We start from the raw sequence: 5,941 nt of genomic DNA, 5'->3' as shown, positions 1-5,941 counted from the left end.
TTTTTCAAAAGCCAAACTAATCATAAAACGAGCCCAACAAAAGTCATCAGATTGAATTTAAGATCGTAGTCTTTTTATTAATCAATCTGCATAGCTCTGAACCCCGGGTCACTGGTCTACACCAAATAAAAACAAAAAAAGATTTTTGTTGCTATGTTTCTAGCCCCCCCCCCCGTGGTACTGAGAGGAAGAATTAGTCCTGTACTAGGTTCTCAGCCGACATGAATAAACCACGTACCAGAGACATGGAAACAAGCAGCCAACGTATTATATATGAATTATCTTATTCACCGAAAACCACTCGAACAACGCCAACCCAATACTATCGAACAATTGAACCAAGCAATCGAACGAAGAAAAAAAACAGCATCAATAACATCAGATTTGCACACACAAGCAAACGAAAGCTATGCAGAGTGTTTAACTGATAGACTTGGGCTAAACTGCATGTATTATTATTACTCATGTGCGAGTCAACATGTTCAATGATTTATGGCACAATTCGGCGTAACTGATTATAGCAAAACAAATTCCAATAAGATTTCGTTCAGTTGGAATATTTTCACAATGTGATGGGAAATGACAAGACGTATATGAGTGTAAGTAAACAAATTTGAATGGATAAAATGAATACTTAGCTTTTGGGCTTTTCAGATGTTCGGCTGAGAATACTATTTCTCAAGACGAGAAACACTTGTGGAATATTTTTTCTTTGGTATAGAACGGTTTATTTTTTTGCCAAATACGTCACTGTTAGTTTCTTACTCTCGCTCGCACACTAACACCTCACACCGTCACCGTCACTGAGGTAACGAAAAAAAAAATAGAAAACAAGCCGAAAGAAACACATCTTTAAATTCAATTTTCGCTTGTAAGACAGCTTGTTTTGGACGAACTTTACACATTTCCCACGCGGCGACCCGAACTAGAGAACCCTACATATATTTATTTAACGATATATTTACACCAAAATCACTGAAAAATTACTAGTTATCGGAACCAGTACTGTGCTGCCAGTCTCTAAACTTCCGCGAACACTACAGTTATATAATTAACAAAGCTAGGCAGAATCTTGGGTTCATTCTCCGGATGACAACCGAATTTCGTGATCCTTACTGTCTGCGCTCCATGCACTATAGCCTAGTGCGGTCTGTTCTGGAAACAGCTGCCGTCGTGTGGAGCCCTTTTCGCAGCATCTGGATAACTAGAATCGAAAAAGTCCAGTCGAAGTTCATAAAATTCGCTCTACGACTACTTCCTTGGAGAAATCCAAATGCGCTACCTCCGTACGAAGCCCGGTGTAGACTTTTAGGAATGGACACTCTCGAAAAGCGAAGCAATGTGCAAAAAGCGATTTTCGTCGGAAAGATCCTGCTAGGAGAGATCAACGCGCCCTGGATTCTCAATAAAATGGATGTGAACGTGCTGCCACGTCCACTGCGTCAACGAAGCTTTTTGAGGCTTCAACAACGTAGGACGGGCTACTCACAAAACGAGCCTATTCGAACTATGTGCGCTTCATTTAAAAGATATTATTATTTGTTCGACTTTCATGTTTCCTCTACTGTTTTTCGTGATCGTGTTACAAACTTTTATGTGCAGATATAGTTCTAGTCATTAGTTTTTAAGTGTTCATTTAGACTGTTTGTCCGATGAATGTGAACAAATCAATATACTATATACTAATCCAGAAAAGGCCAAAACAGAAAATGATCCCATATTGAGCTGAAGATCGCCGAAAAGGCCTAAATAGAAAATGAACCCAAATTGAGCTCAGAATCGCCGGAAGGTGATTCCTAAGACCAGAAAAGGCCAAAATAGCAAATAATCCCAAGTTGAGTTCAAAATCGCCAAAAAGTGCTACCTATGACCGGGAACGGCCAAAATAGGAAATGATCCCAAGTTGAGCTCAGAATCACCGAAAAGGCCAAAAAAGAAATTGATTCCAAATTGAAAAGTGCTTCCTAAGACTAGAAAAGGCTAAAATAGAAAATGATCCCAAATTGAGCTCAGAGCCGCCGAAAAGTGCTTCTCAAGAAAAAAAGGCCTAAATACATAATGATCCCAAAATGAGCTCACAACCGTCGAAAAGTGCTTCCTCAGGCCTGAAAAGGCCAAAATAGAAAATGATCCTAAATTGAGCTCAGAATCGCCAAAAAGGCCTGCAGAGAAAATGTTCCCAAATTGATCTCAGAATCACCGAAAAATGCTTCCTAAAACCGGAAAAGGCATTGAAAGAAAATGATCCCAATTTGAGCTAACAATAACCAAAAAGGTCTAAATAGAAAATGATTCCCAACTGAGCTCAGAATCTCCGAAAAGGCCTTAATAGAAAATGATTCCAAATTGAGCTCAGAATCGCCGAAAAGGCCTATATAGAAAATGATCCCAAATTGAACTTACAATCGCCGAAAAGTGCTTCCTATGGCCAGAAAAGGCCAAAATAGAAAATGATCCCAAATTGAGCTCAGAATTGCCGCAAAATGCTTCCTAAGGCCAATAAAGGACAAAATGGAAAATGATCCCAAATTGAGCTCAGAATCGCCGAAAAGGCCTGTATAGAAAATAATCCCAAATTGAGCTCGGAACCGCTGAAAAGTGCTTTCTAAGTCCAGAAAAGACCAAAATAGAAAATGAACCCAAATTGAGCTCAGAATCGCCAAAATGTTCTTCTTAAGTCCAGAAAAGGCCAAAATAGAAAATGATCCCAAATTGAGCTCAAAAGCAGCAAAAAGTGCTTCTTAAGGTCTAAATAGAAAATGATCCCAAATTTAGCTCAGAATCGCCGCAAAATACTTTCTAAGGCCATAAAAGGCCTGAAAAAGATGATCCCGTTTTGAGCTCAGAATCGCCAGGTAGTCTAGGAAAGGCAAAATAGAAAATGATCCCAAATTGGCCTTTTATGGCCATAGGAAGCACTTTTCGGCGATTCTGAGTCTTCTTTTCCGATGTCCGTGATCGGTAGGTAGATCCTTTTCCGCTGAGTTTTGTTGTTCTGCGAGAATCGTTCTGTAATAAAGCATCACTCACTTCAGAGTCAAGGAGTGCGCAAGCGATGTGCTAGAACCTCTTGTCGCTGATAAGAATTATTACGGCTGTAGCAAGAAGAATCGTCTGTTGATCACATCCAGCGGAAGCGCAACTGATCGTCTCAACAACTGTTGCAGACGCATATGTGGTTGGAGGTTCGTTAGAAGGACTAGAAGGTTTCGATGACTGAGGGCTTGTAGAAATGAACTTTGAGAAAGAGGAATCCTTCGGACAGATCAAACAATGATTACGTCCACGACACTTGCGGCAATCTTAGACGACTCTATGTTCTTAGAGAGATGACCCTTTCGCAGGCGATTCCGGCACATTTAGTGGCGGCGGACTTCCTCCTTCTTTTCTTCCACCGAAAACTTATTTTTTAAACATTTCTCCTTTTTATTTTTTAAATTCAACTAACATTGTGTAGCTTTCCTTTAATTAAATATAATTTAAATTCTGGGTTGTTTAATTCGCGTTGGAAAAACGTTCCTGGAAAGAAGTAGCTTTTGAACTTGAATTAAACTGAGAGAATAAACAGAAGAAAACTAAAAATACTGAAAAAATACACTACAAATTATTCAATAACAAAGGAAATTTTTCAATTTCTGCAAAACTATTAGCCACTGCAGAGATAAACGTGATTATGATTTTTTCACCACCACTCCTTCTCTGACTTTCTAATCGTTGTCAAGAATTTGAAAGTTTTCCAACCCCCACATAGGTACTATTATGCTTACGATCGATCCCCATGCTTTAGCTATAAAATTAGGATACTGATATGTATTCGAAGCACACAATCCTTTCCTAATGCATCCTGCCATTGTTATTCCGGGAAGCACAACAAGTCCTTTCGATGTTAGGAACATCAACTCAGCTCATAAGACTCCGCACCGTTCGATGGGTTGTAAGTCAATTTTGTTCTACAGTTGTTTGGCAGGCATTATTTATTAGATCGCATGAAACTCGTTGTTGCTCGTTTCTTTTCTCCTGGATTTATTTCCCCGACCGATGGAATATGTGTCCCGTCGCCGAAAAGTACTCCGGGTGGGAAGTTCTTTATAAAAAGTTTTTTCCCTCGACTCGGATCCTGCTGCCTGAATGGAACAGTTGGAAAATGAAGAAAGTTATGCTTTCTTGCTATCCCCCTTCTTTCCACACACACCCATTCGTTACTCACTCAGCCATCATCGTAGTCGTCGTTTTAGCCGAAAGCCTCGTCAAGTGGATTAGCTTTTAACGATAAAGAGCACGATTTTACATTGGTTACTGGTGATATATTTGCGCTCAGACTTTCTTTCCCAGGCTCAAGGGTTATGTACTGGTGTATTTTCGACGATGGAGACGGATAGAACGTCTTTATGGGTTTATTGCTTCGTCAGACTTTATATTTGTTGTTTTCTCGAACTCAATTGCCGGTTGGCACGCGTTCTCCAGCGGGGATGCCAATGACATCATACCGGATGGGAGGGGAGACAAGCGAGGGAGGTGGTAGTGGTAGACAGACATCGATAAATTGGTAAATTAAATAGGTTGCGCATCTGCATGAATTGTTATGCGTTACTCATAGTTGAATCGTTTATTTGCAATCAATAAATGCTAGACGGTAATTCTGAATCGTGTTAGAGGCACTCAATTTTATGGTAATTCAACTTCACCAGAATGCTTCTATTCGTAGGGCTTTCGTTTTTCAGTGACCGGAGCAGACGCTACAGACTTATATAAATGATAATAACAACTCATTACTATGTATCAAGGCCAAGTAAAACTGTGAACCAAACTTTAACCTGTCGAAGTACACAGAAAACACTTTTTCAGAATCACCCATATAATTGAAAACAACGATATAAATTTTCGTGTCAAGCCCGCATTAGTTGCCGTCAAGAACCTTTATTGTTTCGACACTTTCTGCACAAAAAGTTGCTCATGTTGAGGTTGACAAAATGAAATGCTGGAAGAGAAAGCTGTTCGCCAAGACGCCAACCTAACGTTTGAACGATTTTCGCGGTATGATACAGTTTATTACTGCTATTTTCACCATCAATCACAAAACTTATCTTGTTCTAGTAATAGGCTAGCTCCGTCTAGAATACTGTGCACACCATATTGGCCCCTTCTCCCTTGCAAAAACAACGAACCTCGTTTCCTGGCGGGCCGCAGACACTCTCCTCTTCCAGTTGAGCTTTTGGAAGCGGCGATGCTAACGCTACTGCAATTAGATATGATACTAAGTGGCCACACAAACATACACACACACATCTAACTAACCTGTTGTCGATAACAGCATAAAATGTGCGACCGCCAGCACCACTAGCAGCCATCGATGCGAAAGTTGCATAATAATTACACCGCCGCAGTACAGAGCAGAACGAGGTTTCTGTATCATTTACCGGCCAGTTCCGAATTTGAAACGGTTTTTATCGAACAAAAAAAAATGTGCTTAAATAGCAGAACCCAAACGAACACCTGTAATTAGCAGCTAACGAGGGTTAATTGTGTGCTTATTGTAAACAGTAAACCACTTATCGTGGTGGCGAACTATGGCATGGCCAATTGGGCACGGCCAGGCTCACGACAGTAATTGGATAACCAATCTTTCAATTATTGTTTTTATGTTCTTAAAACGGCACCCTAATTGCGCTGCTCCATTTAGCTAAATCATATTGATCATCGTCTGTGTGCCACTTCCAGTAAAGTGTACTTCAAAGTGTTGTTTAGTTCGAGTTTTCAATGATTCAATGTCATGGGAGGAGGAGAAAGTTCTGCCAAGCAGGATAAGAAAAATATGTTGGCTATTTGCCACACGTCTTTCCAAATTTACAAAAATTATCAGTTAACGCCATAGTTATGGGCACAGAAATTACCCTTTCCAGTGCAATGCACAACAATCCATAACGAAAGGAAAAGAACGCGT

At 40.1% G+C, this 5,941-nt stretch overlaps 1 long non-coding RNA gene across 1 annotated transcript; it reads right to left on the bottom strand.

Annotated features, from left to right (window-relative positions):
* Positions 1-4,874: 4,874 nt before the first annotated feature.
* Positions 4,875-5,433, bottom strand: LOC129718960 (uncharacterized). Its single transcript, XR_008727098.1, has 2 exons — positions 5,296-5,433; positions 4,875-5,236 (listed from the first exon to the last, which is right to left on the bottom strand). It is a non-coding gene; the product is annotated as an uncharacterized LOC129718960 (long non-coding RNA).
* Positions 5,434-5,941: the final 508 nt, after the last annotated feature.

Source organism: Wyeomyia smithii, chromosome 1, assembly GCF_029784165.1.
Source record: "Wyeomyia smithii strain HCP4-BCI-WySm-NY-G18 chromosome 1, ASM2978416v1, whole genome shotgun sequence".
Lineage (NCBI taxonomy): Eukaryota > Metazoa > Arthropoda > Insecta > Diptera > Culicidae > Wyeomyia > Wyeomyia smithii.
This window is presented reverse-complemented; position numbering and strand designations above follow the sequence as displayed.